General features: G+C 37.5%; 1 long non-coding RNA gene across 1 annotated transcript; it reads left to right on the plus strand.

The window, feature by feature from the left end:
• The first annotated feature begins 202 nt into the window (after positions 1-202).
• On the plus strand, positions 203-5,279 carry LOC144662887 (uncharacterized). The gene is made up of 3 exons (XR_013572556.1): positions 203-470; positions 2,563-2,646; positions 3,371-5,279. It is a non-coding gene; the product is annotated as an uncharacterized LOC144662887 (long non-coding RNA).
• Positions 5,280-13,070: the final 7,791 nt, after the last annotated feature.

A 13,070-nucleotide genomic window follows, 5' to 3' on the forward strand; every position in this document is an offset into this window, starting at 1 on the left:
AAGTCGAAATCTGCCATGAATAAGATGTATTCTGCAGACCGCGGAGGTATAATACAGATCAAATGTCCATATAATTCCCATGGTAAAAATGAGAATAGAGGTTTTAAAATACTATTGTTTCTACCACCGACTGCAATAGCATTGGTCAGCGGCTATATCTGTGATGTCGTTGCTTCAGTCTTCGTTCAGAGAACTTGTGAAATTTCTTTGTTTGTAGCCAGCGAGTTCACAGGAAAAGTGTATCGAGAGTGTTTGTACTGAGTAGTTCCGTCCGTCCGTTTTAGAGCTTGAACTAGCTTTTGAACGGTTTGAGTTGCTTTGGTTGCTTTGGGTTGCTTTTGCATGTCGACGTTAATCTTAGAGAAATGCCAAAGCGTGGAAATCTGCAAACAGATTTTAGCGATTGTGTAAGTGTGAAAAAGAAAAAAACGGGAAGAAATGAAGTCCACTCGGAAGTCTACGAGGACGTAGTAAGTGATTTTTGCACCGATTTTTGTTACATCAGGACTTTGTAAGCACCCAAAGTATTTTAAGCAATACAAGTCAAGTGTATGACTGTATACAGTTAAGCCGGGTGAATGATAGTAGTGTAAGGTATGAGATGTCTCAAAATTGTGTTGCTTTTGCATGCTATGTGTGAGTTATACATGTAATGCTAAGAAGCTGTAATATGCTTCGTTCGAGTGTGGTTTATAAGTTTGCATGTGTAAGCTGTAATGCATGATATGTCGGCGAAATCACTCGACATTTTTCCACACGCTTACGTGAGCACTTAGATTGTTGTCATTTAGATCACGCCTCTTCCAGCTTTCAACTCAAGATAAAGGAGGCTAACCATATTCAAAAAGAACTACCTTGCCTTAATCAGTAGTTACACCATGTAAATCCTAAATCGAGGTATAATAGGCACTCCTATTTTATAATGAGATGCAAAAAGTGGCAGGGTATTCTGCAATCTAGCCTAAAATTGTCCTTTTAATCATTTTGCACTGTATGTTGTTAGTATTTGTCTTAATAAGCATCTTGCTTATTCATCTCTCTATGCTTTGTAAATCATTCATCTGAAGGCGACAGAGGTTTCTTTCGGAACATGTCTTGTAAACTAAAAAAAATTGTTGTTTTCTTTAAACACCTTCAGCAAAATGCCAACAAGATTGACCCTTGAGCAACAAAGAGAATGTGATGGAAAAATCTTCAAGGAGATCCGTAAACTTTGTGAGGCAAGTGTTGATGGATGGGGAAAATCGGAGATCTGAGATCAAATCGAATCGGAGATCATAATCGGTCGCAGCCAAGAACATGCAAATTTGAAGCGCAATACTTTGTATTGACATCATCTATCAATATTCATTGCTCAGTTCTTGCTCATATTCTTGTATCATAGATCGGCAGTTTTAAAGGACTGTCTACAGGCTCCCGCGCCCCCATACTCCCCCTCAGGCCGCGCTCTTACGCTCACTTCACTCGCGTTCCGCATTCGCCGCGTGCTCGCTTCGCTAGCCTACCTCCACTCGGGAGCCTGTTCGCAGGCTAATCAAGACCTTTTGGAAATATTGACTTTATTATAAATATTGACTTGAATTGCATGGCTTGAAGAATTATCGCATTCTTATTGGCTAGAGATGGGAGGTTATTCAGTTTGGTATTGGGACTTGAAAAGAAATCTTGCCCTTTGTAACACAATATCACCCATCAGTGCAAAATCTGAAACATGTTTTAATGCAAAAATGGCACATGATACAAAACAAGCCTTCTCTACGGCAAATTTTCAAAGAGCCACCACTTATATCCTTTAAAAGAGGTAAATCCCTAAAAGACATGCTTGTAAAAGCTAAATTATAACAAAGTCTAGGATCAAAACATGGTACAAAAGTCTCCATTGTTAGGAGTTGTGTAGGCCTGTCACGCCTTGCTACTCCCTACTGTTGCTATAGTAATGAGTGACATCATGAGAATAACCAAAACGTATTCGCCAATCATTGCACATTTCTTTGATACCATTAAATTGTAGTATCATCTGATAAAGATTTGTAGTACTGACCCGTCAAAGTATAATAAATCATTGAAGCCTACCTCCTGTGTTAGGAATTATATGTTATTTATTTTCTTAAGGGAAATTCAGACTTAACAAATTTAACAGCATTATATTTGGAGCTACCTCTTGTGATTGTAAAACAAGTTTGTCATTGTTTTTTGTGTTTGTCCAGTGTCATTATTTTGGTTATGTTACGATACTCAATTGAAAACTGCTATATTTTAACACGTTGCAGACCTTACCCTCACTAATGCCCTTTAACGCGTAGGTGGCATGTAGGGTAACAACGTGTTCTCTCTTCAACAGAGCTGAAGGTTTTTTGACATGAGCTAAATGCCTCCCTGGGTCTTTTCCATCTCCTTTATTTCCTTGTCTACCCTCAAACTCCACGCGATCTTCGGGTGGCCCCTCTTGTGTTTTCTCTCTGGGCTCCAGTGCAAAGCTGTTTTCGCAATAGAGGTTTGTTAAATGTACACACCGTTCCTAGATGGTTTTTTATACTAATAATGGCAAAATTTTAATTTTAGGTTGACCAGGTAGCAAACTTTCTTAAAAGTACTGTCAGGCTGGTTTTTGCAGATGAATTGTTGAAAGCTGTAGTCGTGCCAGAGGTAAGCAAATCAGTTGCTGATTGCTTCGTAAGAAGCATGATTCTCTGAGTCGAAAATAATCGGTTTTAAATTAGTAAATAAATCACTAAAGCTCTGGTTTTACAATTGAGCACTTTTATAGCAGATGAAGTTTTCAGTTTTTCCGCTTGTATTTCATATATTAAAAATATAAATATATTTATTATTTTTTTACCCTCTGATTTGAATGACTGACTGACTGACTGACTGACTGACTGACTGACTGACGGACGGACGGACGGACGGACTGTGACTGACTGGCTGATTGGCTGACTTACTGATTGATTATGCAAAATTATGCAAAATTCGTATAAGCAAAAGAAAGAATACGCCTGGACATTCACACATTAGTTTTGTTTTGTTTTAATTATCCACTCATTTAATTAACAATTATCCTGCGAAATCGCGCGGAATTTCGTCTGATACTAAGCCGACGAGGCCATAGACCGAGTGAGCTAAAATCAGACGATATTCCGCAAGATTGAGCAGGATAGTTGTTTTATTATTGAACAAATTGTCAACGAAACACATTTTACAGATAGAAAAACTGTCATTATGCAGCACTCTAAAAGACTGACTGTGTCAGAATATGTTAACTTAGCAGATAAATTTAACGGCTTTGAGATATAGCTGGTTAAATTGTGGTAATATAGAAAAGCCCCAATGCTTACTGGGTATGTTGCCCTTCCCCTATTTTCTCTTTCAGGTTTTAGTTTGGACAATAGCCCGCCATCAAGATATCAAAAGAAAGACTGCAGAGGAGTTAATGGACTTTTAAATACCTCAGACTGTACAGTATGGGGCCCACTTCTCGGCCAATTCAGACGTAAACTTGTATTTCTTTCCTCGAAATAACCAAAGAAACTTGAAATTTCGCCCAGAGCTAGCTTCATCGTTCGGGTGTTTGGGGTAAAGCTATCGACCGATCAGTAATTAATTTGCCCGAGCAATAATAAAAATTAATGCTGCATTTGTGGGCCCAGTTCTCGGTCACTAAAATGCTTGTGCGTAATTTTCTGTTTAAAAACGCTCGATTAATTTTCGACTAAAATTTGACTTAAGTAAAAAGCTGAATTATTCTACGTTTTACATAAAAAAAAATTAGCTCGATTTGTAGGGGCTTTCGGATGAAATAAAACTTTAACTACCGTGGAATTTAATTAAGGAGCGGCAAACAAACAAGTTTTCGTGAAAACTATCTCACCTACCTCCGCGTAAACTCGATGCGTGAGGTTTCTATAGCGAGTTGAAGGGTCAAACTTGAGATACTTAGAACACAAACATCAGTCTATTGATTGATGGAAATAACTTCTTCTTTTATTTCAATTTGGGCGTGAAAAAACGCGTTGAACACAAAGTGGCCGAGAACTGGACCCGGCCGAGTCTAAGTGAGCCCCATACTGTACTTTTTTTCATGCAAACAACCATTTCTCTTCTGCGGTGGTGAAAGTCATAAAAATCTTTCTTTTATATCATTCATAATGGGTACTTAGACGAACCTCAAAACCCGACTGCTTTTTACACCTTTTACCCTAACTGATTATTTTATTCACAGTCAACTTTCTTTAAGACGGACACAGTCTGCCATATAGAGAGTCGAGGTAACGTGACACCAGAAATTTTAAGACGATCACGCTAAACGGCTATGCACAACGAATACACGTTGAGTCGCTTACTTTAGCAACACCTATAAAGTGGAGCTAAACTAATATCAGAAATTCGACTCGTTTGTTCATAACAAACGGTAATACAAGTTGAAAACTACCTCTTTGGTGCCCATATGCTTTAGTAGAAAAGTAATACTGACGTTAAAGCGGATTGCTTTTGGTAAGTTTGGTATTTTAAAGGCGCTGACCTACTATGCTACCATGTCGATACAAGGCTTTGAAGTATTATTCACTAAAAAAATAACTTCGTGCGAGTCCGTTAGTGGTTTCAAACTGTCCGTTGTCCGTCTTGGAGAGGTGTCCGTCTTTCAGAGTGTTTTCTTACAGTAAAATGACTGTAAAAGGCAGGGGCGTAACCATCAACAGGTGTCCATTAAGAGAGAGTTGACTGTATCCAAATTACACTGTGAGATCGAGTCTTGTAAATAGTAAGAATGTGCTAAAAGTTACAGTTTCAAATAACAGGGTTCGTACGCGTCTTGAAAACCCTTAAAAACCCTTGAACTTCAGGAGTTCGATTTAAAGGTCTTAAAAGTACTTGAAATTGGTTTTCGGTCCTTGAAAGTCCTTGACTTCAAGACGATGAGAAGACCGCCAAAATATGGAATTTTTTTAGTTCTTCAGCAAGCACATCAACGGCATTTTTGAATTTTTGGCCTTAAAAAGTGTACGAACCCTGCAATATGCATGCAATATCATCAAATTATCAACTGCTAAATTACAATATGTAACACTACTCAATAATATTAGTGATCTGGAATAAAGCGATTCTCTTTTTTTACGATCCCACCCCCCACCAAATATTTGCATAAGCATTGTTTTCAATTTCTCTTGGGACGATTGTACGTCATTGTAAATCCCAAGTGAAATTTAAAACAATGCTTATGCAACAATTTTGGGGGATAAACAAGATGTATTATGGGAACGGTGAAAAAAGCGAATTAAGCAATTTAAGATAAACAGAGATTACCAAAGCACTTGGCCTCTGTAGTCAGGTTAACATAATATATTAAATTTTTATATATACTAAGCGAGGACGTTCTTCTTATATTATCAGGCAGGCAATTTATTCCATAAGCGCGAAGTTCTGTAGTGACAGAATTTACCCATAAACCGTTGATTTAAAGCAATGCTGTTTAAGCTTGCAATATCCCCTAAGATCATAATTGTCATAATTTCTGGAACGCAATGAAACTGGAAAAATTAAAAAGGATAAGGGCTTGTGTATATCTGCGATGTTCGAGAGTATTGTTGTTAACTACCTCAAGTTGATAATATAAATAGTTTTAAAGAAAAGTCTAATAAATGGTTAGAGGCTGAAATATATGAACTGTTCACGTCTTTTTAAGGGTAGAAGTTCACTAAATTATCTCACCCCGAAACCTAGTAATTTGTTTCGAAGCTTTTCGCGGTAACGTGATTTTCCAAACACGTCTGGGAATTTAGCAGTAACCAACTTCATCATATGTACTCTGCAAGCTGAGATTAGAACTGCTCAGGCAATCACATATTTTGATTGGAAAATAAGGCGGGATAAGGGTTGATATCTGTTTTGGACGTTGCTTTCATATTACTCTTTTAAATTCCAATCAAGAAGGGATTTGCAAATGCAAGAAGCTATGATCGTTATTGCTCAATGAAACTCTTCTAAGACTTTTGCTAACTTGCCCCATTTTATATCGATACCAAACTAGTAAGACCTTTAATATTAACATTGGTTGGGGCAGAAATACCAATAATCTTACTCGGAAAGCGCCGATCGTAGAATGGATAATACCATAAACTAGTAACACACTCTGTAATTTTGCTACAGGCAACTTGAGCAAGTTTACCTTAAAGTCGTGAAGTATCCTTTGGAAACCAGGGAAACATTTATGGGAAAAGCAACCAAAACATTAGAAAATGGAAAAACAAAAAATTCCACACTCCATTTACTGTTTACACCACGAAGTTTACAAATGCTGTATGTCAAAAGCGATCATTACCTCGCATTGTGGAGAGAAGTAGCCGTCAGTAATATATTTTACACTTGGTGGACACGTGCTCAAAAGAGTCACTTTTTCACCATCTTGATAAAAGGCACAGAACTGGCGTCAAAAAAGTAATTGTTTCTTAGGATGGTGTCAGACCTTTTCATTTGTAGAAATGTTAAAGTATCTTAGTAAACCTAGTAATTTGTTTCGAAGCTTTTCGCGGTAACGTGATTTTCCAAACACGCCTGGGAATTTAGCAGTAACCAAGTTCATCATATGTACTCTGCAAGCTGAGATTAGAACTGCTCAGGCAATCACATATTTTGATTGGATAGTGGTCACTGAAAGTTTACGTAAACGATACAGCTTGCGAGACAATAACTAGAGGGAGAAAAGATATAATAACCAAACAGATACATTGCAGAGGTCGGCGAATTAACGTATTTTTTTCGGTGGTGAGCACGTGCTAAAATGAGCCTCATTTTCACCATCTCAATAACAACCGCAGAAAACAGGAAAATAAAGCGGGATACGGGTTGATATCTGTTTCTGAAGTTGCTATTATGTTACTCTTTTAAATTCTAATCAAGTAGGGATTTGCAAATGCAAGAAGGTATGATCGTTATTGCTCAATGAAACTCTTCTAAGACTTTTGCTAACTTGCCCCATTTTATATCGGTACCAAACTAGTAATGAGACCTTTAATATTAACATTGGTTGGGGCAGAAATACCAATAATCTTACTCGGAAAGCGCCGATCGTAGAATGGATAGTACCATAAACTAGTAACACACTCTGTAATTTTGCTACAGGCAACTTGAGCAAGTTTACCTTAAAGTCGTGTAGTATCCTTTGGAAACCAGGGAAACATTTATGGGAAAAGCAACCAAAACATTAGAAAATGGAAAAACAAAAAATTCCACACTCCATTTACTGTTTACACCACGAAGTTTACAAATGCTGTATGTCAAAAGCGATCATTACCTCGCATTGTGGAGAGAAGTAGCCGTCAGTAATATATTTTACACTTGGTGGACACGTGCTCAAAAGAGTCACTTTTTCACCATCTTGATAAAAGGCACAGAACTGGCGTCAAAAACCTAATTGTTTCTTAGGATGGTATCAGACCTTTTCATTTGCAGAAATGTTAAAGTATCTTAGTAAACCTAGTAATTTGTTTCCAAGCTTTTCGCGGTAACGTGATTTTCAAAACACGCCTGGGAATTTAGCAGTAACCAAGTTCATCATATGTACTCTGCAAGCTGAGATTAGAACTGCTCAGGCAATCACATATTTTGATTGGATAGTGGTCACTGAAAGATTACGTAAACGATACAGCTTGCGAGACAATAACTAGAGGGAGAATAGATATAATAACCAAACAGATACATTGCAGAGGCCGGCGAATTAACGTATTTTTTTTCGGTGGTGAGCACGTGCTAAAATGAGCCTCATTTTCACCATCTCAATAACAACCGCAGAAAACAGGAAAATAAAGCGGGATACGGGTTGATATCTGTTTCTGAAGTTGCTATTATGTTACTCTTTTAAATTCCAATCAAGTAGGGATTTGCAAATGCAAGAAGGTATGAACGTTATTGCTCAATGAAACTCTTCTAAGCGGTGACTTTTGCTAACTTGCCCCATTTTATATCGGTACCAAACTAGTAATGAGACATTTAATATTAACATTGGTTGGGGCAGAAATACCAATAATCTTACTCGGAAAGCGCCGATCGTATAATGGATAATACCATAAACTAGTAACACACTCTGTAATTTTGCTACAGGCAACTTGAGCAAGTTTACCTTAAAGTCGTGTAGTATCCTTTGGAAACCAGGGAAACATTTATGGGAAAAGCAACCAAAACATTAGAAAATGGAAAAACAAAAAATTCCACACTCCATTTACTGTTTACACCACGAAGTTTACAAATGCTGTATGTCAAAAGAGATCATTACCTCGCATTGTGGAGAGAAGTAGCCGTCAGTGATATATGTGTACTCTGCACGCTGAGCTACCGTATCTCAAAAGCGGTCACTGATTATCTTGCATCAGTGTGCAGAGAATTTCATTTCGGTTTATTTTTGCCGGGTGGCACTGTTACTTACCAAGTTTTAGGAGAGATTGCGACAGACGTTTGCTGGTTTGCACTTTTTTCTGAGTTACAATTCTTTTTGCTGGATGACAATTTTTGGTTGGTGGCACTTTTTTTTACTTTTTATTTTTATTATTGTTTTTTTTGCTTTTTGGCACTTATTTTTTCCTGGTGGCTATTGCAATTTTTTGTTCCAGTCTTAGGTCAGATATTGCTTTTGTCTAGCCGGATGAGGTTATTTCATTTATTTTTTTCAGCTCTCGCCACAAGGCGAATACTGCATTGTTTGCTCGCTGGATTTTGTTCTCACGCGTGCTTTTGTTTTTCTCAACTATTTCACTGTTGTCGCTTTTTCCGTTTTTTTGCCTAGGAATTGCTTCTACCTTCTAAGTCCGCGGAATCCAGGGAGAGCCTATGGTGCAGTTGTTGCTGTCATCGAGATGTACTGAATTCTTTTAACGAAAAATAGATGTGCTTTGTTATTAGTAAGTAAGTAAGTAACGTCTTTATTTATTTATTTTTTGAATCATTCTTTTGTAGTAGAAAAATTAATTTGAAAAACTTCGAAAGCTGAGATGAATAAATAACACATGCCAAAGTTTAAACTATAATAAGCAACAAAACAAAAACTCAATTAGGGCCATAACTTAACAGCGCACATGCGTTTCATGCCAATACAAAATTATACATTCTCTATCACTGGCACCTTCAATTAATTTCTACCGAATGCAAATACATTCATACCATTCTTTGACGGAGCACATTGCGTAAGCTAAGCGTAAGCTCAAAACTTTCATGGCGGATTGTTATCGCTTCGTGCTGCTTGTCTGCTTAGTCGAATCATAAAAAGGTTGAAGAAATTATTTTCAATGAACAGGCATGGTCTTGGATTGTTCAAATGAATGAATGATGAATTTTGAGTATAATATCCTTGTTGCAACTTATACATAAAAATTTCAAAGCAAATAATTTTTTTCATTTGACTAGGGCCCTACTACTGTCTTTAGTGTTGTCAGTTACGAAAAACCTTTTTCCCAATAAAAGTAATGCAGCCGATAAGCAACATATAAGGGATGGTAACGAGAAGATAGCTTTAGCCACCACCGTACCATGGTGGTATAGTGACAATTTTGCGCGTCAACTTACCACGGCTACTAAATCGTGCAAATCTAAATAAACAGTTTAAATCGCGTAAAAACCTTAAGCCTTTTGATACTATACATGATACAGTTATGTTGGGGCGCTAAGGATTCGATTTAAGTCGATATTATGAAGTGGTATAAACAGGCATATTTGTGTCCTTCTAATACTTTTTTTCCCATGGTAAATTACCGTGTTTTTATCATGTTTCATAAGTGGACCGCGAGCTGGCGCGAGGTTAAAGATCAGCGACACGACCCACATGGTACGAATGAAATCGAATCCATTGGTTAGTGGGTTCTGATTGACGTCATTAATGTCATTAATGATTACATTTTCAGTGCAATATTTTTGTCGTTTTCAGCCTTGTAATGGCATCATGTGGTTTCGCGGCAGTGACCGTAAGCATTGTTGACACTGTTGTCAAAATCACAGTGAAAAGTGGTCAAATGCCAAAATACGGAAAATAAAAATATTTTCTGTAGTGTTTACGAGTTTTTACAGTTTTATGTCTGACTGTATAATTTGGTCACGCGAATTTAGGTCAATTTTCAGATCTTCGCTTCAATCTTGAGATCTTCGTTTTTTCCGCGGCGATCTTCGCGTCTTCGATTTCTTCGGAAATACCCATAGAGAGGCTCAATAATGTTTATACAGAGTCAAACGTGCAGGTAACAAGAAACCGACAACTGATCTTAAGGGGAAATTGTCTTGATGCGTTGCTAAATTCTCTCAACAAGTAATGTAAGAAATGTATTGAAACCAGTGAAGAGAAATTGTATGTTGAAGTCAAAGCTTGAAGGGACATGAACTAAAGCCATGGAACGACTATGGTCGCTTTGATATTGTGATAGATTGGTAAAGAAATCTTGGAGATGCTATGCCCAATCATATGTTGAGAAAGAAAACCTGTTAAACCCGGCAATCAATCAAATACCAAATCACGTGGGCGATTTTTCGGAAATATCTGATTGGTTTTTCATTATGGCGTCTGATTGGTTCTGTGAGAATTTTAAAATTTGTCGCAAGATTTGCTTGAAGTCTTAGGGCAAGTCTTTTCGCAACAGAAATGAAACACTCAGCGATAATGTAATACAGAGCGTACCTCTGGCAAGGTAAAATAAGTAATTGAATATTGTATGGTAGATGGACACTCACTTTTGTAATGAATTGTTTTTATAGAGGGATAATTGTACAATAAAGTATTTGAACATGTAAAGAGTACGAGACTGTTTCCTTTGTGTTGCGTTTCTTTGGCTTATTACCTTGTAGTGCAGTCATATGATATGACCCGTAGAAGCGTTGGGTGACGCCCAAATCAGGAACTTTTTGTTTTGACGGATGTTTGACGAAAGTGCCACACATCTAGCCTTTCCGCCTTTTAGTAACGAGGTCACGTGTTGAATCAAGCGACATTAAACGGGACACCTCTCTAAGACGGACAGTTGGGGCCGGTCTCGTTGGTGTCCATCTTAGAGAAAGTTGACTGTAAACCATCAGCCAATAACAAATTTTGAAATTGATAGCTTCCAAGGACAACTTGAATTCCTCAGGAGATTACCAGAACCAGTAGCAGAAGTTGCCTCACAAATGTGTGAAATTATCTGCCTCCTTCGCAGAGGCTCCCAAGAGACCCTGTAAACCAGGGGTTTGTAACTCTGATACGTACGGAATCAAAATATGAGCGTAACCTATATAACTATCTGAGAAATAGACGCCCTGACAAACAAGCAGGACTACTCCGGTACAAATACCAGTCATTTTGACGTTGTATTGGCAACTGTGTCTTGACATGTAGACTGACCCGAATATCGAATTTTCAGATAGAATTCTTATTCACTGCATTTTGGCATCCATTTTGGTTTTGGCATAATGTGATGTATCGGTAATGCCATATTTGACATCATAAGAATAGTAGCGAAATAAAAGATGGCGGACTTTCCATTAGTCAGAACTGGTCAGCTGGTCCGGTGGTTTTAATGGGCCCTTTTCCATGCGATTTTCCCAAAAATCCACCACAACAGTGTATAATATTTATGATAATAAGATCACAATATTGTCAAAATATTGTTAAAAACTGTGTAGCGCAGTCTGTTGATCACATAATAAAGTTAGAGTTTCGTTTATGCGCTAATTTTTGTAAATAAATCCAGACGTTTCGGGACTTCTGTCCCTTCATCAGTGGAAAATAGCCGTTATAATATTTATGCATTGACTGATTTGACAGGACAATTCTGACTAACAACAGAATTTTGTTCTCGAATATACCGGTCTAACCGGCCAGTTCTGACTAATGAAAAGCGCCCTTATTTGTAGAGCAACCTTAAGGCTATCCACTAATGGCGTAATAGCTTTGGGGTGTCCTTTGACAACAAAACTTCAAGGGGGCAAGGTGTGATTTTGGATATTGCTTTGTTAGCACTGTAAAGCACTTAATTACTCAGCGACTGTGAATTCAAAAGAAGACACTAAAGCGAAAATAGCTGTGAAACTTTCTAGAGATATTTGGCAAGTTATTTTAACTTCTTCTATTGCTTTTATGTCGGTATTGTACCTCTTGCAGCGCCAGTAAGGAAACAAACCCTGCCAAGAAAGTATGTGTTTTATATCCCTAGGCAAAGCACTTGATTTGGCTGCGTTTGTTTGGAGGTTTTTTCGGAAATAATGAACGCGCAAATTTAGTAATATAGACGAGAAGTTTATACTTATGAAATTCTTCACAGACCAAGAGAGTCATTTTCTCTTGCACAGACCTATTCAACTTCGTTTGTTTGCACCAATTACTCTTGAGAATGGCTTCTGCCGTCAATATGAATGTTGCCCTATTGCTAAGGAAGGCACTTCTAACATTGCGTCTTATCTCGCCGCGTTCCTTAATCTCCAAAGATAAGCTGGATTTCATGTTTATTTGGCCCACTGATTGTGAGCCACATTGTTATTAGGTTATGTTACAAGACCGAAAGAAAAAGATTAATCTAAAACTCAAACATCTTTGTCCAGCCAAACCAAACATCTTTTAGAATTAAAAACAATGTCAATGGTTAAAATACGCCCCAATGCAAAATCCATTTAGTTTTAACTTATAAGAAAAGTTATAGTGCCATAAAGACCCACAGTTTTATATTTTCTTCAAGAGATATCAGTAGGATACGAAACTGAATGGACCCATTTGCTTTTTCGTTTTCTCGGAAAGGACGGAAAGCTTAATGCTACGATAGAAATTAGAAAAGGGAAGGTTTGTGTTTGCGTACAGATATATTTTAGAATTTTATTATTTTGGTTAATTGTAAGTTGTGTATATTAGTTTATCTTATCTTTGTTGTAAGTTGCTTATCTTACCTCTAAACGGTAGCCTTCGTAAGTAAACATGTTTGGGTTAGTGCTTTGAAGCTTTCGTCATTTGTAAGGTTTCTTTGTAACTCGAGTTTACAGTCCAAGGTCATTCAAGGTTCAGCACTCACAGGAAGTATCCAGTAAGATAAGGTTGTGTTGGTTATAAACACCGAAACAGAAAGAAAAATCTAAAA

Source organism: Oculina patagonica, chromosome 8, assembly GCF_052425735.1.
Source record: "Oculina patagonica isolate OP01 chromosome 8, crgOcupat, whole genome shotgun sequence".
Lineage (NCBI taxonomy): Eukaryota > Metazoa > Cnidaria > Anthozoa > Scleractinia > Oculinidae > Oculina > Oculina patagonica.